We start from the raw sequence: 23904 nt of genomic DNA on the forward strand, positions 1-23904 counted from the left end.
CAAATATTCTGGTCATTTTTAGCTATTCGAGTGTTTAGAAAAACAGTTTCTTCTGTGTGTTCTTAGAGTCAGTATTTTTGTGGTTTTGCCTCTGTGCAGATCAAACAATATGTCACTGAAGTTATTTCTTTTGCCTTTAATTTGTATGATTTTGTATTTTTTTTATTTTTTATTTTTTATACACGGTCCCCCTTTTTCAGAGATTTGAATGTAACTGGACAGTTTACCTAATGGGCAGCTTCATGTCCAGGTGAAGTCTCTTTTCCAAATAAAACCTATCAGAGAAAAATCAATAATCTGGTTCCTGAATGAATCCAGTGTCCAACTCGGCTTACAAAAACGCTTTAAAAACCATAATGACAGAATTATTTTGATGGTTAGGAATAATAGCTTCACAACATCTAACCAAGTCACGAACACAATGTCAATGACGGGATTACAACCAGGCGAAAACTACAAATTATGTTAAGAACAATGAGGCCAGATTAGACTTTGCCAGAAACCACCTAAAAGAGTGCACAGTTCTGAAAATAAAATCTTTGGACAGATGAAACAAAGGTACACGTGTACCAGGATGATGGGAGAAGGAAAAAGTATGGAGAGACACCACACTATCTGTCAAACGTGGTGGAGGCAGTGTTATGGCATGGTTGTGTATGGCTGATGGTGGAACCAGATCATTGGTGTTAACTGATGATGATACTCTCTGATCATATTCAGTCCAATGCTGTTAAACTGATCAGACAGAAGCAACCTCAAGGTAAAGAAATGATATGTTCTTCAATGGCCAGATCAGTCACCTGATTTAAAACCAACAGAGCATGCTTTTGAGTTACTAAACACAAAACTGAATGTAGAAACACCTACACAAGCAGTAACTGAATGTGAAGGCAGTCTAGGCCTATAAGAGCATATCAGCATTTGATGATGTCCCTGTGTTCTCGACTTCAGGCAGTCAGTGACTACAAAGGTTTTTCATGCAAGTACAAAAAAGAATCCTTATAGTTAAAATCATGTCCGGGTGTCCAATGAATTTTGAGTCTGTGAAAACGAGGGACTGTGAATAAAAAAAGGATGTAACCTAAACAGTTACTGTGATACTTGTGTAAAACCCCTCGAATTAAAGCTGAAAATCTGCACTCCAATCACATCTTGATTTCTTGGTTTAAAATCCATTGTGTTGGTGTACAGAAGCAAAACCACAGAAACTGTCTTTGTCCAAAAAAATCATGAACAAAACTGCAGCAAATTTAAATCCATTAATAAGCAGGAATTTGTCATTAAGAAATCATGTAATGTGAGTCCGGTCAGTGCATCATTTACAGTAACTCTCAGTAAGTTGTTTATTGTGGAAGTCAGTGACATTCTTTTCAATTCACTGTTGGTCATTACTGCAGAGTCCATTTATCACCCTGTGATGAGTTTTCCACTTGAAAATGCAGATCATTATTGAACTATTTCGTAGATTAATTGCTTTTATAAACATGCGATATAGCTGACCTGGAATCCTCAAATTTAATATTAATATAAATTACTTAATAACATTCAAAGCACCAACAACATACAACTTTGGGAATGCTTCTTGGCCTAATAATTCTTTCCCTGGAGTGACTACCATGTTTTCTTAATGTCTCCATTTCTCTGACGCATTATATTTCCAGCACTGATTATTTGCAGTGTGTCTTGACTGAAGCACCCAAACATTATTAAGGTTCGTTCAAATCACGACTCCAGAAGTGACAAACAGACCGACACGACCAGCAGGCGTGTTTAGAAAACGGACAGGAGCTCCGCCTGCAGGCCCTAATCCCGCCTCAGCCTGCCTGTGAAGGAAACGCTGGCTTTTTACCCTGATGTGACGTCTGCCCACTCAACCCACAAGACGATTCTCCCTCCTTCCTTCTCTTCCTCTAAACACCCAGTGTGATGCCAATCCCTTTGACTCCGTCTCCACTGGAAAAGCCCAGATAAGCAGTTAACATTTATGTTTTTCATTCTCTAATATCAGTCTACAAGTTTTAGTCTTGTGTCACACTGTATCTGTAAGTGTTGCCTATTAGGCAGTGTTGGTCAAGTTACTTGAAAAAAGTAATCAGTAACTAATTACTGATTACTTCCCCAAAAAAGTAATCCCGTTACTTTACTGATTACTTATTTTCAAATGTAATTAATTACTTAGTTACTTAGTTACTTTTTAAAAACACGATTTACAACCTAAAGAGGTGATAAAGCGATAGATCTTTCAGCCCAATTCTACTTTTTCTACATAATCCATCATACAAAATGTAATCAAATGGAAAAGTCTCTTTTTTTTTTACTTGTTTTATCAGTTTCAATCTTTTAACTTTATGCATCAAGCAAAAATTTTATTATATGCAACATTCTCTGACTTGAATAAATTAGTTTAATATTTAAACCTATTTTCTGCACGTTTTCTGCACGTTCCAGCACATTACACTCACTCTTTCAAATAGCTGCAAGTAAAACACAGCAGAAAATAAATAAAGTCAAAGACTCAGCGGTCCTGTTGCTCTATTTTCACCGGTAAAGCAGGAGTGGCGTAGGCGGAGGTTTACCCTGGTGCAGGTGTGCCGCGGTCAGTTGAAGAATCCGCGAGTTTCTCTGTGAGTTTCCCATTACGTCGTTGCTGCTTGCTTGGAAGTTTAGGGGGTTTTTTCACTGTAAAAAGTTTTCTTCCCATGCACGATGGACGCTAATGTTTTTGTCACTTTTTATGGAATCAAACTCAAAGTAAGGTCAGTACTTCCACGCTTTAAACGCTGCACGCTCATACTCTCTCCCACAATCGATATGTGATTCATAGTTGATCTGCACACAGCTGTTGTCACTAACGGCGCACTCGCTTACGTCACTGTCGTGAGACATTCTCGCAAAAAATCACGGTTTTAGTAACGCAGTAACGCAGCGTTCCTACGGGAAAGTAACGGTAATCTAATTACTAGAGATGGCACGATACCACTTTTTTATGTCCGATACCGATACCGATATCATAAATTTGGATATCTGCCGATACCGATATGAATCCGATATAGTGTTTTTTAATCAACAAAACTGTTTTTTAAATATCTTGCTGCATTTTGTATAAGTTCATACTCAAGTTTAAAACAACAACTACACTAAAGCTATTCTGTTATACCTGTATGCAAAAAAAAAATATTTCATAGTTCAGCAATACTGATCAATCTAATAAACTTAAACCTACACCATCCTCCCTATTCTGGTATTTTAAAGAGTACTTAGCATAAATATTAAGCAACCTAACTAATAGGGTTCCAACTCCCAGCAACAACAAAAATAAATAAATAAAAAATAGGGAACCACCCCTCACGCTCCACCTCATGATGCTTAATCGACGTAATCAACCTTAATTTGATGCAGTGTGAAAAAAAATGCACAGAAATCAATTATTTTTCAAGAAATATTAAATAGATTCAACATCTTTCTTCAACAAAATTGCAGACTGCACAGATGGTACCTTCCCAAAGGAAAAAGTACTATAGCTTACTAGGGTATATATATTAGACTTAATAGTCACTATATACAGTAATGGACTTCTATTCATTTTACATCAAATTAAAACTTTGGGTGTCAGATAATTATTTATTAAAAGCTCGACATTTTAAATGAGAATAAGAAAGAAAAGTATGTCTTTGTGCCCCCTTTTCCCTGTTAATGCCCTATCGGGCCCCCTGGCTAAACTTTGCTAGATCCGCCCCTGCACAGTTACCAGCGTCAGCTATGTAGAAAAAGATCCTGGAGTAGAAAGTAATAATAAATAAATTCTAACAACAGCTGATCAAGCTTAAACGTGCTGCTGTTGTTCAGCCGCTGGTTTCCTCTTTCTGGTGCAAAGTGGGCCAAAAGCAAACAAGAGAGACGTACTCCCGACAGAAAAGCCGATCAGCTGATCATTAAGCAGTTTCATGATTGAAGTAGCAGCAGGAGAGGCAGTCGCTCGTTAAGCTTAACGCAGGAATGCTTTACAAACATTCAGAGATGGACTTACAAACTTGCTTTACTTCTCTCGGGATAACTTTGTCGGAGATGAAATGCCGGGTTGCTAGCGAAGCTCCACATGCTATCCAGACCACCGACAGGTCCCGCATGCCACAGCCGTGCCAACGTTCTGAGGTGAGTTACGGCGTGTTGCAAGTTTTGTGAGGTGCTTTCGTGATATTTAATGGATCGGATTACATTTTTTATTTTTCTCCGATATCCGATCCAGTAATTTAGGTCAGTATCGGACCGATACCGATACGTAATATCGGATCGGTCCATCTCTACTAATTACCGTTTTTGCAATAGTAATCCCTTACTTTACTCGTTACTTGAAAAAAGTAATCATTTACATCTCTGCTATTAGGTCTGTATTTCTTCAAATCTGGACACTTTCCATCGTCTGTGTGTCTGCTTTGGTCCTGAATCAGCCATCTGAGTTTCTCTTTGTGCACAAAATCTTCCCTTTGCATTGGCTACATGCGCTGTTGTCTCAGTGAGGAATGGAGGCATTTCATCAAAAACAAAAACAATGAAGCCCTTCTCTAAATCCCAGCCTGGAATTGTTTTTCCTCAGTATTTAATGTTTTTCAAAGAAAGAAATAGTAGGAACAAAGTCTGACTAGTTCACAAGTAACACTAAGAAAGTTTCTATATTTAAAAAAAAAAAGGAAAAGAAAAAAAAGAATGTTGTGAAAAATTTTCCAAAAAAGATAAAATTTCTTAAATTCTCTATTCGTGAAAAATTTCAAGGCTTTATTTATTTGTTGTTTTTAAGTTGTGGCTTACAGCTCAGCAAAATCAGAAATTCAAGAATCTCAAATTATTAGAATATTTAATTTGTAATTAAAATTAATACAGTATAAACACTGTAAACACTTTTTCAGGCTCATAGGGAAGTCTGCTGACTTGACAGCTGACCAGATGATGATCATCGACACCCTCCACAAGGGGAATAAACCACAGAATGGCATTGACGAAAAGGTGGGCTGTGATAAGAGGGCTGCATTGATATAAAAGTTGACTGGAAGGGAAACAGGGACGACCAAAGCCTAAGAGGACTGTCAAATAAAGTTGACTCAAGAACTTGGGAGAGCTTCAAAAGGAGTGGACTGAGCTGAGGCTGGTGTTACAGTATTGAGCCACCATGCACAGCCATCTTCAGGAAGGAGCTGCAGCTCTCGTATTTCTATTATCAAGCCACTCCTGAACCAGAGACGATGTCAGAAACATCTCCAAGGAGAAGAACAGGAGTGCTGCTCTGTGGTCCTCTTTTCAGATAAAAGTCATGACAGTTCCCTTTCTTCCTCATTCTGATCTTCCGTTTGAACTTCAGCAGGTCTGTGACCACGTCTGCATGTGTAATTGCTGTGCAGTGTAATCAAGTGGTTGGTGAGTTTGAATTTTGCACTTCATCCTCAAGTCTGGAGGAAAAATGGAGAGGCGCAGAATCCAGGGTGTTTGAAGTCCCGTGTGAAGTTTCTGCTGTCTGTTGGTGGCAGTTGCTCAGCTGTGTTTAATCACATCCAAAGTCAGTGCAGCCATCTACCAGGAGACTACAAAGTAGTTCATGCTTCCACCTGCTGACAAGCTTTATGGAGATGCTGATTTCTTTTTCCAGCAGGACTTAGCACTAGTCCACAGAGCCAAAAGACGACTCTCAAATCAATTGCTGCCCATGTTATTGCTTCTTGATTGATTAGCAAACTCACTTGAACCCCACAGAGAATCTGTGGAGGGTAAGAAACACCTGACCCAAAAATAAAGATGAGCTGAAGGTCGTTATCAAAGCCTGAGCTACAGTAATACCCCGGCAATGCTGCAGGTATGATCGCCTCCATGGAAAAGGAGCCCCAGGTAAGATTTGGGTGCACACATGAACAAACCTTTCACAAGAAAACACAAGTGTATGTAAAAAAATAATAGAAATACTGTAATAGATTAACAGACTTGATTTTATGAGCTGTGAACTGTGATCAAAAACATTAAATTAAAAATGGCCTTTGCACAAAATATATGAATGAACAGTTTCATTATGTTCAACCAAATCAGTAATGTGGAATCTCAAATGCTTTTGTAAAACTGTGAGCAATTATCACAGTCTTGTGAACAGCTCTTTTGGATATTGGTCACTTCATAAAACAGCATTTCAATTTGTGGCAAAATATGTTAGTCATATAAGCTCGTTGGCCAGCGCGTTCTTTTTCACAAGCCCCGGAGCCTCATAAACAACATCTCAGCTTTGAAGACAGCGATTGTAAACGACAGAATCCAGAAAACCTTTACACAAACATGACATTTTCACATAGCGCCTCTAAAGCGTGAGCGACCGGTGGGGAAAATGTTTTGATAACTCTTTGTTTTGTGGATATCGTTTTCAGCGGTTTTCAATCATGTTTGTCATTCTTACGCCGCGTCAAGAAGCCCTAATGGTCTTTTTATTGAGCGAGCTCCTCATCTGTCTTTTTTTGTTTGACTCTGTTGGAGATGTTGCAAGTCAGTGTTGTGACACGGCTGTCTGTCCAAAGCTTCCTGTCCTTGTATTATTCATTCTGAGGGATTGTGCATTTGTTTAGGCTTTGTGCACAAATATATTTTGACAGCTCTGGACCCTTCCATTAGCGCAGAAAGCGTACCAGAGAAGCACTCAATAGGCTGTCCTCAAGTGGCCCTGACTGTTGACCCCTCCTGTTAACACAACGACCTGATCCTGTCTTAGCATCCTCCAGCTAGGGAAACAAGTGAATACTCAGTGTTATAGTGCAGGGTATCCCTCCCATCAGTTTCAGATGTTGTGTATTAACACTGATAATATATCTACAGTGAGCTAAATGCAACATCTGTGAAGTAACTGCTGCTGTGACTTCACGTCTAACGCATCTGCGTGTTGTGATATCAGTTTAAGTTGAGCTAAGGCCCGGCTGTACTTTTGTGCAGTACCGGTTTGTACCACAAGATGGTGTAGTGAGCGGAAGCACTAAATGACCAGGCAAGTTGGTAAGATCACAGTCTTATTGACATTGAAAAAAAGCAAAACCTCTTGTAGATGTCATTGTAAACATCGGCACACATCTGGGCCCCGTTCCAGGAAGCTGGTTGAACAAACTCTGAGTCTACAAATAAACTTCGAGTTGATTAATGCAGACATGGAAACTCAGAGTTTTTAGTTGATCCCAGCTCCTCAGTGTCAACTCTGAGTTAAACAAGTTGTTGACTAGTGAAAGAAAGCACTCATCAGAAGAGCTCTGATGCCGATGATTCACCATGGCAACAGGTAACTAAAGAGCAGAATCTCTTTTTTAATCCGATGAATGGAGGAATATGAATGTCTTTCAATCTGGACCCTCGTGTTTGTGTTACTTTTACTCAATGGGTCGAGCTGGAATCACGCCGAATACGTTAAATTTCTTAAAGTCTCATCAGCTGTAATTTGACAGGGACACAATACAGATGGTAGCTACTGCAAATAAGACTGTAGATATGTAGACTTTTGGTCAGCACGACTGATTTTGGTCATCTGTGGTTGAAAAAAATGTCTCAGCAGCCTGGAATAAAAAACTGTGGGGAATTTATAGCATGATAAATGATTATTCACTGATTATTGTTTTATCTGCATAAAGCTCCATACAGATTAGGCTATTTAAAAAAGTAATTACTGTGTCAAGTTCGAGTTTTATACTGCCTGACACTCATGTCAAATTTAAAAAATGTAAATGGGATCATAATGTTTGTAAAGATTTCTGTGCTCTGTGGGTCGTGCCATCGCGGTTCACTCCAGTGGGCCATCTTTTGGATCGTGGTACCTTGCAATCGTTCCAGAAGTTAGCAACATACGCTAGCTATGCCATAGAGATATAGCAGCACAGAAGTTTTAGATGCATTTTAAAAGGTAAGAAGTTAAAAAGAAAGTCTGCCTGTGATCAACACACATTCCAGCTGCCTGCTAAGCACTAAGGCTACACGATCCATGTGATGACCCTGAATTCTGACCCCCCCCACTGACAGGACTCTGTCTTACTCAAGAGTCTGTTACCGAGGTAACTGACTCATGGTTTAAATTAGCTTTCTATGTGGATAAGAAAACCCAGAGTTTTCAGGGAACAGCACTTTCAACCTGTTGAAGGGTTTAGTTACATTTTGCATAAGAACTACAACAAGCACCTTTAACATGATTTTGTTTGGCTATTTTTCTGTCAAACATAAAAAGAGATCAATATCCACTTTAAGCTCTACCAATTAGCTGGCAGGGTGAGCGTCTTATAGCTTTTACCATCACTCTGAACATTTGAAACAATAATAATAATGTAATGTTGAAATATTTCATAACAGTGATATAGAACTAGTTTCCAATCATGTAACATCCATCTTTACTCAAATACAGCCTCCACATTTATTGTATTGTGGGTATAAATTGTGCTTCTTGTGTTGCAGTTTTCCATCTTACTAATTTCTCTTTCTTCAGGTTTTCATAGCTCCGCTTCTTCTAAAAACAGAAGAACAAACTTTTTTCCCCCTGCAAACTCTACAAACTTTTATCACTATTGCAAAGAAAAAGAATCACATTTCCAAAGAAGGTGAATACCTGTATGTCTTTAAGGCTTTTACGTGTCCTTATAATGTTAGGAGTCTGTCTGGTCTCCAAATTTACATTTAACGCCCCAAACGCATAGCCATAAACAACATGCTATGTAGTTGTTTTTCTGAAATTAGCTACTTATGAAAACCAAAATTGTTGTTGCTGTTTTTCATATTGCATTTTGTCTGGCATGAACAATGGTAATCTGTGAGCTTGACCTGTGTTGTAGGCAGATTATCGATTTCTACCTGTACTAACCGGAACCGATCATAACCTGGCTGCAGTTTAATACCCAATGCTAACACTCAAAAGCCACTTTCCACTTTTATCTAATCTACCAATCACATGGCAGTAACACCAGTGCATTTAAGCAGGTAGACATGGTCGAGATGAGCTACTGAAGTTCAAACTGAGCAACCTAGCAGGGAAGAAAGGTGATTTAAGTGACTTTGAACACTGCATGGTTGTTTGTGTCAGATGAGCCGAGTATTTCAGAAATTGCTGATCACTGGGGATTTTCCAAACACAGGCATCTCTTGGGGTTTACGGAGAATGGTCTGAAAAAGAGAAAAAATCCAGTGAGTGGCAGTTCTCTGGGCCAAAATGCTCCCACAAGTCAGAGGAGAATGGGCAGACTGCTTTGGGCTGATAGCAAAGCAAGAGTAATTCAAGTAACCACTCATTACAACCAAAGTATGCAAAAGAGCATCTCTGAATCCACAACATGTTGAACCACGAGGCAGATGGGCTACCGCATGAAAAGACCACACTGAGCAGGAAACTGAAGCTCGCAAAATTTTGACAACAGCAAAAAACATTGCCTGGTCTGATGCGTCTCAATTTCTGCTGTGCCATTTGGATGGTCGGGTCTGAATTTGGTATCAGAATTGGATCCATCCTGCCGTTTAACACTGGTTCAGGCTGCTGCTGGTGTATTGGTGTGGGGGGTATTTTCATGGCACACTTTGGACCTCTCAATGAAAATTTGTTAAAATATGCAGCCTACATGGGTATTGTTGCTAACCATGTCCATCTCTTCATGACCACGGTGCACCCATCTTTAGTCACAAAGCTCAAATCACCTCACACTGGTTTGAGTTCATTGTACTCAGATGGCCTCCACAGTCATCAGATCGCAATCCAACAGAGCACCCTTGCAATGTGGTGGGACGGGAGATTTGTCACATCAACACAAACCAAAATATCTGAGGAATGTTTGCAGCACCTTGTTGAGTCGATGCCATGAAGAGATAATTCAGAAGATAAATGGAGTCTAACGCGGTACTTGCAAGGTGTACCTAATAAAGTGGCTCGTATTTGAGAGGTTTTGATCTTTCTGCCTTAATTATAGAGCAAATGTGACCAATGTGAAGTTTCCCAAAGAGCTACATGACTGTTCCTTAAACCAACCCGGTCGACTCCGCTGACATGGAAACGTCCAATCACAGCCCTCCAAAGTGGGGAAAGTCAGAATGTAGAGATTACATAAGTCATCATTACAGATGACCTGGAAGCGCTGGGAAGGCCTGCATTCATGAGTTAATATCAAGCCCTGCCTTTGTGCTTGCCCGAGACTCAGTCACTGCTCTTTCAACATTCATACTCGACCGCAGTAGCCCTTTGGCCATTTACCCGCCCTCACGCTCCACTTTCCCAGCAGACTGCGTAGCGAGACAATAGTAACGGCTTTTATTTATAGTTGATAACATTTCATCAGTTCCACGGCATGTCATAGGCACTGGGAGGAAAAAAGCAGCAACAACGGGGAGTGGAAGAGTCGCAGCGTATATGATTGAGGATGTTCCTGTTTTCAGCCCAGAGTTATGCTCTGTCTTTGGATTCGTTTGTAAGAATGTGTTCATTTATCATAGAGTTTCTCCTTTCATGTTTATTTTCTGCTTCTTGTGGGAATTTGGCAGGATCTGCTGGGACTAGATTGCACAGACATAAAACTGAATGACCTCCAGCTGGTCATCATCATGTGACAAATAATCACCAATATAAACTCTGAGCAATAATTTGCTGCTTTTAAACTGGCATTAAATTATGCTTCTGACCCCGGCTTGTGATTTATATTTCTGATATGTATTTGTGAATTTTGCCAGCAAATGAGACATTTACAGCAAAAACACAGGAAGAAATTAGAGCGTGAAGTTATTTGGGACCCAGTGTGACTAACTGGCATCAGCACATCAGACAGGTTGACGAGCTGATCCGTGATGGTCAAGGTCAACCGACTGGATGATATAGTGGAGACAGAGGAAGAAGCAGAGCTTTTGGGATGTTTTCTGTATTCTGAACTGAGGCCTTGAGGGAAACCAATTAGTACAGGTACATTAACCATGCCGAGCATCAGCTTTTCTTAGACCGCATGTGAAATAAGTCTTTTACAGTCCTTAGGGTGCTGTGCCATATTTCCCATACGTGCAGTAGGTCTCTCCTGGAACGGGAGTGTGAATGACTGAGGTTGCCATATCAGTTCTCAACCAGTTCCCCCTCGTCAGACTGCTTTAGATCATCCTTAGCCAGGACAGAACAAAAAACACACCTCTCTGTGACAATGATAACGCAAGATAATGTCAAAAGAAATTACTCACAGGACATCAAGTTATACAATAATCATCACGACATTTACATCTCTCCCATCTTCCCATCTTCATGATTACCATCAGTTAAGCATATGAGGCTTTATGGTTGTGTTGAATTTTCCCTTTTTTCCCAGCTGGATCCCCCCCCCCCCCCCCCATTCGCCTCCCTTTTTTCTCTGATGATTTAATACATTTGTCATTGAACTATGATTGGCCTGCTACCTCTTCTCTTGCGGCCTCCCATTTTCCAGGCTTCAGTGATTTGTCAGAGTCTGTGCCCAGTTTTCTATGTGGTCTTTTTTTTCATGTCCTTCTCCTCTCTCCTCCCTTCATTATCTCCTCATGATATCAAGTATTACGCTCTGACAACTACAACTCTATTTCCTCCTAACATTAAGCAATATCTTAGAATAAGATGAAAGCCCATCAGTCCCATATGGCTTTAGCAGATCTGCCAACAGTAAATGGAATATGATTTAAGTGTGTGACTTAATCTTTTGCTGTACAGCATGTTTTTGCCATTTTATGCATTGAACCGGCACGGTGGTTAGCACTGTTGTCGTACAGTAAGAAAGTCCTGAGTTCAATTCCACCATCAGGCCAGGGTCTTTCTGTGTGGAGTTTGCATGTTCTCCCCGTGTTTGCGGGGTTCTCACTGGGTACTCCGGCTTCCTCCCACTGTCCAAAGACATGCACTTAGTGGGGATAGGTTAATTGGTAATCCAAATTGCCCATACAGTGGGGCAAAAAAGTATTTAGTCAGCCACCGATTGTGCAAGTTCCCCCACTTAAAATGATGACAGAGGTCAGTAATTTGCACCAGAGGTACACTTCAACTGTGAGAGACAGAATGTGAAAAAAAAATCCATGAATCCACATGGTAGGATTTGTAAAGAATTTATTCGTAAATCAGGGTGGAAAATAAGTATTTGGTCAATAACAAAAATACAACTCAATACTTTGTAACATAACCTTTGTTGGCAATAACAGAGGTCAAACGTTTACTATAGGTCTTTACCAGGTTTGCACACACAGTAGCTGGTATTTTGGCCCATTCCTCCATGCAGATCTTCTCGAGAGCAGTGATGTTTTGGGGCTGTCGCCGAGCAACACGGACTTTCAACTCCCGCCACAGATTTTCTATGGGGTTGAGGTCTGGAGACTGGCTAGGCCACTCCAGGACTTTCAAATGCTTCTTACGGAGCCATTCCGTTGTTGCCCGGGCGGTGTGTTTTGGATCATTGTCATGTTGGAAGACCCAGCCTCGTTTCATCTTCAAAGTTCTCACTGATGGAAGGAGGTTTTGGCTCAAAATCTCACGATACATGGCCCCATTCATTCTGTCCTTAACACGGATCAGTCGTCCTGTCCCCTTGGCAGAAAAACAGCCCCATAGCATGATGTTTCCACCCCCATGCTTCACAGTAGGTATGGTGTTCTTGGGATGCAACTCAGTATTCTTCTTCCTCCAAACACGACGAGTTGAGTTTATACCAAAAAGTTCTACTTTGGTTTCATCTGACCACATGACATTCTCCCAATCCTCTGCTGTATCATCCATGTGCTCTCTGGCAAACTTCAGACGGGCCTGGACATGCACTGGCTTCAGCAGCGGAACACGTCTGGCACTGCGGGATTTGATTCCCTGCCGTTGTAGTGTGTTACTGATGGTGACCTTTGTTACTTTGGTCCTAGCTCTCTGCAGGTCATTCACCAGGTCCCCCCGTGTGGTTCTGGGATCTTTGCTCACCGTTCTCATGATCATTTTGACCCCACGGGATGAGATCTTGCGTGGAGCCCCAGATCGAGGGAGATTATCAGTGGTCTTGTATGTCTTCCATTTTCTGATGATTGCTCCCACAGTTGATTTTTTCACACCAAGCTGCTTGCCTATTGTAGATTCACTCTTCCCAGTCTGGTGCAGGTCTACAATACTTTTCCTGGTGTCCTTCGAAAGCTCTTTGGTCTTGGCCATGGCGGAGTTTGGAGTCTGACTGTTTGAGGCTGTGGACAGGTGTCTTTTATACAGATGATGAGTTCAAACAGGTGCCATTCATACAGGTAACGAGTGGGGGACAGAAAAGCTTCTTACAGAAGACGTTACAGGTCTGTGAGAGCCAGAGATTTTCCTTGTTTGAGGTGACCAAATACTTATTTTCCACCCTAATTTACGAATAAATTCTTTACAAATCCTACCATGTGAATTCATGGATTTTTTTTTCACATTCTGTCTCTCACAGTTGAAGTGTACCTCTGGTGCAAATTACTGACCTCTGTCATCATTTTAAGTGGGGGAACTTGCACAATCGGTGGCTGACTAAATACTTTTTTGCCCCACTGTAGGTGTGAATGTGAGTGTGAATGGTTGTCTGTCCCTGTGTGTTAGCCCTGCGACAGACTGGCGACATGTCCAGGGTGTACCCCGCCTCTCACCCTATGACAGCTGGGATAGGCTCCAGCGCCCCCCGCGACCCTGAAAAGGATAAGCGGACGCGCCTCCCAAAATATGCTTGTGTATATTTAAGATTTGGTAGTTGGTGAATGGATTGCTGATTGTGCATAAGTAACACAGCTCAGGTCCGAATATCTGTGAACTCTGATCTATAATACAACATTATGTGTGATAAAATTGGGCCTTGTCCACATTTTTGTGCAAAGGTGACACTTTTTCTGAGATTTTTAGTTGATGCACCAGTGGTATCAATTTGAAAATCATACGTCTTCTTGTTCCTCGGTTATCACATTCAAGAACTTGGGTGTCCACGCCACCCACCTGCCTGGTGGGGTAACGACAACACTTTCTCCAGCAAGTAATGTATTGAATTATTTTTAATAAAATTATCAAATAATGTGTAATACGTTACTTTTTCTGAGTAATGACCCCAACACTGGTTAGAGCCAAGGTATGAGGAACAAAAAAGCAAACAACAAAGAAACAACACGTCACATCAGGTGTGGTGCCTGTCAACTAAGAGCAGGAAACTGCAGGTGAGCCTGTCCTGCAATTTGAACGGGCTCACCAAAATCAGACAACATGGCCTGATGTGATGAGTCTCAAAGCATGGATCCATCCTGCTATATCAGCAGTTCAGGCTGGTAAAACGTTGCAGGCGTTTTGTGTCTCTAAGTAGCACTTGAGCATAGATTGAACACCACAGCCTCCCTGAGTACTGTTGCTGACCATGTCCATTACTGCATAAAATGACCATGACCACTTTTTGATGGCTGCTTCCAGCAGGGCGATACGTTGCATTGCGAAGCTTAAACCACCTTTTTGAACATGACAATGAGTTCATTGTACTCAAATGACCTCCACAGTCACCAGATCTCGATTCACCTTTGGGACATGGTGGAGCAGCATAGATGCACAGCCGACAGATCTACAGGAACTACAGTGTGCCGTCATTTATGGGTGAAAACCTCTGATGAATTACTCCATGTTCAGTCTATATCATGAAGACTAAGGCAGTTCTGAAGGTACTAGAAAGATGTACCTAATAAAGTTGCCAAATAAATGTAAAATACAAATGCATTTACTAATCAGGTGGTTACCAACTGCATAACTGAAAATGAATGTGCTAAAGTAAACAGGTTTAAGTATTCTCTAGTATTGTTTGACCATTAGAGAATAGTAAAAGCCTCTCTAACAAAATAGTGTGAAAAACACTCAATCCACTAAATCACAAGTCAAAAACAGCAAAAAGAAGTCAAGGCGGTCAAAAAAAAAAGTTCTGTCAATCCCACTTTTCTGGTTAGATGTGACTGACGTACAAGGTTAACGTTTAGCTATCTGATCAGGACACGTTACTTAATAGAGTGGTGACCAATCTCTCTCACAGACACACAGACAAACACACAGAAGAAATGGGCATGTCACGCAAACTCTGGCATGGATGCTACCCTTTCGTCTAAGCGCCAGCCCACTTCTTTGAATAAACTCCCTGAGGCCAGCTGCATTGCCTGATATGGAAATAACTTGTGACTGTAACACAAGCGTTTGTGCGTATGAGCTCACACGTTTTTTTTACACCAACAAACTATTGTTAAACTATTTTTAGAAATAAGATCATCAAGCCCTAGACAATGTGAGAGCTGATATGTTGCCAAGTAGTAGGTTTGTGTCTGAATTAGCAGTGTTTGCGCACAGGTAATTGCTAGCCTGACCATTAGCCTCTGATCTTTACTGCTAGGAGTGACCAACTGAAAGCCCAGATGACATCAGGCGGCTTAGCTATTCTTATATTTAAGCTCTTCCCTTGAACACCATGAAGAAAAACTATCTGAACCCCCTTTAAGACAAGGCGTTGCTCATCTAACCTCAACATACAGATTCTGATGGACTGCCTCAAATATTAAAAGTTCCTTTTCTTTTCAAAACCTATTTTCCAGGACGATATTTCATGTGTTCTAGTTGTTATTGGCCCCACTAGTGTGGTAAATCAAAGCTGAGGAAATAATATTTTAGCATGTGGACAGAGAAAATAAGCCTCATACAAATTCCTGAGCAGGGTTAATTTTGGCTATTCCAGCTGTTTTGTTTTGTCAGTCGATTTAAATCCAAAGAACAATTACAGTACTGTGTAAAAGTCCTGAGTCACCCCTCATTTCTTTATATTTTCCTTCCAAGAAGCCAGACTTTGTTGTGGTCTTAAGCAAAAGTTCTCTAGGTTTTCTGAAGGTCTTTCAAAGGTTTTCTTTGGACTTTGGCTGCTTTTTCACTCATTTCAAGTGCAGTCCATTTGAGAGGAAAGTCTGTCTGTTTGTTTGTTTATTAAACCACTTAACACCGACCCAAGAATCATTCAAACACACAAAAGGCCCCAAACTCAAAAGATGAACCAGTGTCGGGTCTACACATAACAGGCAACTTAGCAAGGAACAAATTTTAAATTGTATCTTTGAGCACTTAGCACTGTTACTAACAACCAGTCACAAAAACATAGAATGTCTTAATATTTGGTTGGTTAAATGTATGAAAAATGCCAAAGGTGACAGGCATAAAATTATATTTTTGCACCAACAACGTGATTCCTTAAGTCCTTTTAGGTGAAAATGTGACACAGCATGGTGCACAATTAAATAATTTGAGGAAACTGAACAAGTAGAGGACAAAAGAAACAAGTTAAAAGCTTGAAAAATATCTACAAGAAGTAAAGCCTGTGTGAAAGTAAATGTAAACTTGGAGAGAAAACGAAACAACTGAACACTGTGAGTCATGGATTGGCCTCCCCAGAGCCCGGACCTCCACATTATGGAAGCAGTGTGAGAACGGAACAAAAGGCAGGCATCAGAAAGCTTGTTTAAGAGAGTTTGTGTTGTTTTGATTAATAAAGGCGGCCATGGCAAAATATTCACATTCATTTTAAGCTTATTAAAATTGTACAAACTTTTTTTCTTCTTAGTTTTTGCCTTCTCGACTGTATTTCCATGTCTGTTTACACGTTTCCCATTTTCCAAGTGAAATATAAAGAAATGAGGGGCGGCTTAAGACTTTTGTACATTACAGCAGATTGCTGATTATATTTGAGAGACATCACGTGTGGAAATTGTTTCCTTTTCTGGTATGCTGGAACAATCAAACATTAAACACTTAAACTCGATCAACAAGAATATAAACAGGCATCAACCTCTTGAGGGTAAGTTCACCTTTGGCCTCATAGGGACAGTAAAATGTCCGATTTAGGAGAAATAACTTATGGATGACTGTCGTCAGTCTACCATATTAGCCTACTGAACCCTTCCATTGAAAAATTAATGTCGTTTCAAGGTGTTTGAGGGGTTTTGATCCCCTGTGCATGCTTTTACATGTACTACCTGCTTCAGATCTTCAGTCGAAAGCATTTCAGTGGCATTCGTTTACCTGCCCATTAAATAACACTTCATTTGTTATTTTTGATCTGTGTCCTGGTGGATTTGCATGTGTGCTTTGGTTCATTTTGCTGCTAAAAGATCTGTTTCTGGTTCAGTGTAAATCTTTGAACAGACACCTTCACAATACCTTCAAGCGCTCCTTGATACGATGCAGAATTCATGGCTGATTCAATTACTGCTAACTTCCAAGTCCCCAAGGGAGCGAGGCAACCCCAAACAATAACATTTCCACCACTGTGGTTTGCAGTTATTATGAGGTTTTTCTCCTCAAAAGCTGCTGTTGGCCTGTTTCTGCCTATCTGTCATCTGACTATCTTGACTAAAGTGCTGGCCTTTAGAGTAAAAGTAAACTTTTACAAGGAAGACAGTTCTTTGTTGGACAGCAGTAACTTTTTCCTGGCACTTCTCCAGTGTAACACAGATCTATCCAGTCTCTTTCTGGCTGTAGATGCACTTTGACATTGAAAATGGCCAAACTTACCTGCATGCTGTAATGAAATTTGGTTTTCTTTAGATGAGCTTTTTTTTTTTTTTTTTTTTTATCACATAAACTGATCTTAATGGTGAATTTGCTGGGGATGTCAGTCTTAAACTTGCAGCCATTTGAAATTAACGCCAGATGATGTTCCCTGCAGCGGAGTGATTTATTTGCTATCATTTGGAGATCATTTGGAGATCTTTTGCCAGACTCTTAGCAGGGCTCTAGAGTGCGACCAATTTGGTCGCAAATGCGACCAAATTTTTCAGTGGTGCGACTAAAAATAAATATTTGGTCGCACCTGTGCGACCAACTGTTCCGGTAACAAAAAAAAAATCTCTGTAACTCTCCGTGTGGTCAACAACAGACACACATTATGCCCCTATCGTGGACTAAACCAATCAGAGATAGTCAGGGGCGGGACCTCTCTGATTGGCCGTGGTCCAGTTGAAAGTGCAGGTGGAAGAGAGAGGTGAGTAGCTTGAATAAAGCGATATCAATTCATTAACGGATTCCACACAAAGACCTAAACACGGAGCGGACCCAACACATCAGAATCAGCTTCGTCTTTCTCGGCTTTCTCACCCGACGGCCTGAACACGGACACGCTGTCGGAGCTTAGCGATTCTTCGGGTCCGCGCTGTGTTTACGTCTTTTTGCGCTGATTCTGAGCTGCAGGTTTTGCCTCTCTCCAACCAAAATTCACCGAGCCTGCAGCAAAAGAAGCAGCAAACTGCGCTTCACATTTGATCAATGTCGTCATGAATTCCCTCTGACTTTTGCTGTTTTGCTTCCACCACGATAAAAATCACACTTCCTGCACAGCTCTCTCTCTCTCTGTACTTCAGGAACAGTTTCCCGTCTCAAATCTGTTTTCTGCATTATTCATTCGCTTATTACCCACCAGTCTAGCGTTGTTTACAGCGCTTTTTCTTTTTTCACTTCAATGACCTCGGACAAGAAAGCCTAATTTCTGCTGTTCAATACTGAAGAAATTTAAATTTCTTAAAATTATGCAAAATTGCAGAATATTTTTAAGGTTATCTGCTATAAAAAGCCAGACCAGGAAAATCTCCTTCATGTTTTCCTGTGTTTTATTCTCAGTTACTTTCACACAAAGGCATCTGCTGTGATTTTCACAATTCTGATGAAGTCTCATGTGTATCAGTACTGATAAATGATCAGAATTATAATATTTCTGACTGTCTGAGGCTAAATTGAATCAAATCAGGACTTTGAGAACCGGAATTGAATGGATTATAGAAATCAGTGATGATACTCAGCCCTAGTGAGCAGCCTAGGCCTGAGAGAAGTGGATGTACTGTAGCTGTGGGTAATAAGAAAAGATGAAAAGAACTATTGATAACTTTTTTGTTAAGTTAAGGCCTGATCTGTCTGAAATTCATAGCCAGTGCTCTGACACGGTGCCATCAATATTTGAATGCTGAAAAAGCACAGTGTATCCAGAAAACACATTATATGCTGCAGTAAATGCACTGCCCAAGTGTCCCCTCTCCCCACGGCCTTTCAGCAGCAGACAGCAGCAAACAGGTCGTCAGAGGAGGCCAAGATGATGATTAAGTTTTTAACATTTTCTACAATATTGACAAAGCACTTTAAGCACAAGTTTGTTAGTTAATAATTTAGAAATTAATATTGTCTGTATGGACTTCCCCCCCCAAAGAAAGTGCACATGTAAAACTGCGGTGTTAAGCGATGCGGTTGAAAAATTTGAGTGCGCCTAACTTTTGTGCCGGTACGCCTAAATTTTTAAAGTTAGGCGTACCGGTGCGCCCATGTCAAAAAGTTAGTCTAGAGCCCTGCTTAGGCATAAATGTTTTGGGGTTTTTTCCCCCTGAAGATCTGAAGGAGCTCTTTAGATCTTGGAATGATGAGACCACACATTTCAGTGGCAAAGTGAACACCAGATGTCAGATTTAAATAAATCAGGTTCCACCTGTCTCTTAAAAAGGTTCTAATCACTGACACATATCCTGCAGCCTCTGATTCCAAATTAAAGGAACTTAAGCTGACATAAATATCGAAAAAAAAAATTTGAATGATGACTGAGTGCATCAGCAAATCTCAGCTTGAAAACAAAAGGAAATATTAATCAGAAAAATCAGGCCTATACTGCGCCATCATCACGCCAGCCTTAGTCACGTGATTTAAAACGAACCTCACAATGAGATACATAACATCCACATGTAGCAGCAGTTGTTGAAGGCATGATGACAAGCTGTCTCCTGCTTTCAGAGAGAACAAAGAAGGTCATTGACGATGAGAGCTGAACGATGTATTTGCACTGCAGTTCTCGGGACGAAGACACGTGAAGAGGGGCCTTTACAGCCTCCTGCCTCACAGGGCTCCTTTGGCCTGTGTATAATTGATGAGTGGAGTGAATAAGGGATGAGTTTGTGACTGTCAGCCACCCTGATGGGGACAGACAGAGCTCAAGTTTGGCTCTCCTCATCTGGCTGATGATGACAATGATGGTGATGATGATGCTCCTGCTTCTTCCATGACTCCTTCGTGGTCTGTGTTTGGACTGTGCATCACCATTATCGTCATGCTCACTACTACCTTTTCTGGATGGCATGCGGGGGGGAGATGAAGTAAGAGAGAAACAGCTTGGAAGTGGAGAAATTTGTTCAAAAGAAATGATGAAATGCAAATAAGACCGGGATTTGGTTTGAGAACAAATCGATCATTGCAGAAGGAAAGTTTTAAATCATACATATACATACATATAAGAAGATGTGCATTCTGGTCGACTAAATCTTTGGCAATCGTAGCCTATAAACTCAGCAGGCAGAAAAGATTCTCGTGGATAATCTTGCCATCCTTATTCTTCTCACATTTCACTCTCAGGAAATAAAAGCACCTTGGTCATACGGGATGTTTAAAGGTACATCTTCCCTCAGGAATTCTTCCATCATGGTAAGGTCAGCCAGAGTCACCAGGATTTGGTTTAACATAAGCCTTTGAAGCCCACAGTTTGATTGGATAGTTATTACATGGGAAGATCCTCACTTCACGTATCTGTCATTGTTGTCCCAGTACACCACTGGGGTTACGACCTTTACTGCTCCTCCTGCTGATCCCGTCTAGTGACTGAGATTGATGTGAATGCTCACAGGTTAGAGGCGGGAGGAGAAAAAAAGTCAATATATGCCCAGGTCACATAGGACGCAGTGTGAGGTGACGAGATGGAGGAACTGCGATTAGAAAACTGAGCAGGAAACACCTTTCACAGTTTACTGCGCTTCCAGAGTATCTATTTTCAGTCTCAGGCGCTGCTGCAGAGTCTGTGATCGAAGAATGTTTAACCGAGGGCCCTGACACATTTAAACAGTTATAACGCCGCTCTAGTGAAACTGTATCAAGCAGAATATTGTCATGATTGCGATCGAAAGGGCCTGCGATTGCATGTGTAACATCAGGAACGTTAGGACAGCAGTGTATGAATGAATTACTGAGTTTGCCCCTGAGTCATTTTCAGTCTGTCTCCTCTTTTTAATAACTACTCTGCCATTCTGAGACAACAATTTACATATCAATGTGATCCTTCTGAGAGGGATTACCAGCAGAAATTGGACTTGTTACAGATTTGATGGGGGGGAAAAAGCGTTCTACAAATGGCTTATAAAGGAAAGCTTCCTGAATGCTGATGTTAAGCTACCATCATAGTGCCGGGAGATAACTTGGCCATGTTTAAACTTTCTAGGACAAAACTGTCAAGGATTGACCGAGCTTTGAGAGGTGAATGTTAATCCCCCGCCGCAGTTAATGAATGAAGGTAATGTTGGAAAATGAGGATGTGTGCTTGTGAGCTTATGTGTATATACTTGTTTAATCGTTAAATGAAATACACATCTACACATTAAAGCCTCTTTTCAGCGCCAGATGGAGCATTGTGAGAGAAGGAAAAATTGCTCTAAATGTACAGATAATAAAGCTTACACGATGACTACAATTTGTTTGTAAATTAAAACATACTCTGCAATTCAGCCTTGTAACATGGCATGTGTCAGTTGTGGGGTAAAAACACCATCTGGCATCGGCTCTAAAACTACACTCCTCGGTATTTGGATGGTTTGCTTTTTTTTTTCTTTCGGAACAAAAGTCGTCATATTTCTTTGAGAAAAGTTTTACATTTTTAAACGGATTATGTTAACATTTTACAGCCAGCCGCCTCTTCAGTCAGTCGTTCTCAAAGTTAAAATAATAATGATGGTCTGTAAGCAGACATGGATTATAGTCTATCAAGACAACTCAAGAACTGCACATTAATCTGACTTTTCTCTTTTATTTATAAAGATAAATAATGAGTCTCATTGAGATTGACATTTCCAAGAGAGGGGCCTGGCCATACCACACATATAAAAACACAGCAAGTAAAAAACAAATACAATATTCCACACAAACAAGTGAGATCATTAAGAGCAACATTAAAAACACTCACGCTCACTAAAAGACTAATTCTCTCACTCCTTAATAATGGACTGCAGGGTAACCAGTGTATGTAAAAGCCTTTATTACCGATTCAATTTCAAATTCAATGACGTTTTTAGACTTAATATAGTGGCTGCTATAATTTTGAATTATGTAATAATTGATCACAAGAAAATCCCCTAAATATCTCTCCAATCAAGTGAATAAGAAGGCCAGAGTGGACAAACTAATAGAGTTAGTTCAAGATTGGGAGAAGCAGAAAAATTCTTCTGAAAATTTTCTCTCTAACCTCTGGAGAACAGGTGGCTGGGCAAACTTTTCAATCTGCTGAAATGGTTGTCTAGTTTTTTTTATTATAGATACTCGCGGCTGTTCCTGGGTGAACTCTAAAGATTTTTTTCCAAAATGCCTTGACAGAGTACCCCTCCTGATTGCTGTATCACTTCTTTAAGAAACTGTTGTGTTTACATTTTCTTTCTCTTGAATCTACTGACGCCACAGACAGTCGAAGGCTCGGCAATATTTTTATTTATTTATTTACTTTTGCTCAATAATCATGTAGATGCATAAATCATTGATATCCGGTTCATCCTTTAAATATGAAATAGAGGAAAGGTTAGGGAATCTGATGGTTCAGTGAAAGGCATCATTAGTGGCATGGCGAAAGAACGTCTGCCCTTTCCACAACCTCTGAGACTAGGTGACTGACATTTCTGGTAATGTCATCATATGAGCCGTGCCATTTCAATGAAGACATGGACAGATGCCACCCTGTGCCTACACCACCCTGACCACACAGGAAACTCTATGTCTCGCTCTGTTTTCAAACGAGAGCCTTTGGAAGTAAAGTTTCTGAAGCCTTCTATGGAACTACGCTGAGTCCTTAAATCTCAAATGCTGAATTATTCAAATGATCAATAAGTGCAGGGGTCAACACGGAGGCAAGCACATTGTACGCTGGGACATCACATGGCTGCACATGTGGAAGGTTTTCAGTGCTTCTCGCTACAGGTTTAGTTTATTCGCAGACATGGCAAGTTGCGTGTCTGAACGTCATTTACCGCTAACATTTTGCAACGTGTTTTGTTCAGATGAATCCCATTTGTTAACAATGCATGATCTACTTTTACAGCAGTCCCTGTAATCTGACGGGAGTGAGAGCTTGCAGAGCTCTGAACTCTCTCGGCTCCCTGACAGACTGCACTCACCCTCCCTCTACTTTGTGTCTTTTGGGGGAAGGTGTTAGTTGGATATGAAGCAGACGAGCCGGCAAGCAGCGTAGCAAGGGGAGCGAAGTGTTTCAGCTGAGTCCAGCGTTTTTCTCTCCACTCGCTGATGGTTCCCAGATGTTTTTAGCAGACACTCTCTCTGTATTTGTTCTCTTCATACCCCCTGTCTCCCTATCCCTCCTCTCACGTATTCTCCTGGCTTCTTCCTTTCAGTGTTTTCCTCTCTTCAGGAGTCGCACCCTTGACAAAAGTGCTTGCTTCACCTTGTCTGATCGTAATCGCCCTTCGCCAAATAAACGCTCCTTCTCCACACTTGTTCTCTTATTCTGTGTCTCTTCTTTTCCCCACCCCTGCTTTTCCTTCGTTTGCTTCTTCCCCTCCCTCTCATCTTTCATCACTCATCATCTGGTCTGATTGAGGGCAACGGCGTACTGTTTCTCCTACAGTGTACCTGACCTTCTCATGTTTTTGCTGTGTTTGACCACAGATCAAACTGCCTTCACCATCAAATGCATTGCACATGTGAAAACTCTGTGATTGTAATGCACTCCAGGCCTAGCAAAGATTCATGGTTTTTCACAAGGAATCTAAAAAAAACAGTGTAAGAAAAACATTTTATCCATATTGTTGATATCAAAAGTTTCCACCACTAGTTTGGTCTTCATCAGCACATTTAGACATCTGATTGCA

The sequence above is a fragment of the Aulonocara sp. 'chitande type north' Nkhata Bay genome, linkage group LG7 (genome assembly GCF_057382095.1).
Source record: "Aulonocara sp. 'chitande type north' Nkhata Bay isolate Kocher_YH1m ecotype deep benthic linkage group LG7, A_spYH_male_GT1.1, whole genome shotgun sequence".
In the NCBI taxonomy this organism is placed as follows: Eukaryota; Metazoa; Chordata; class Actinopteri; order Cichliformes; family Cichlidae; genus Aulonocara; species Aulonocara sp. 'chitande type north' Nkhata Bay.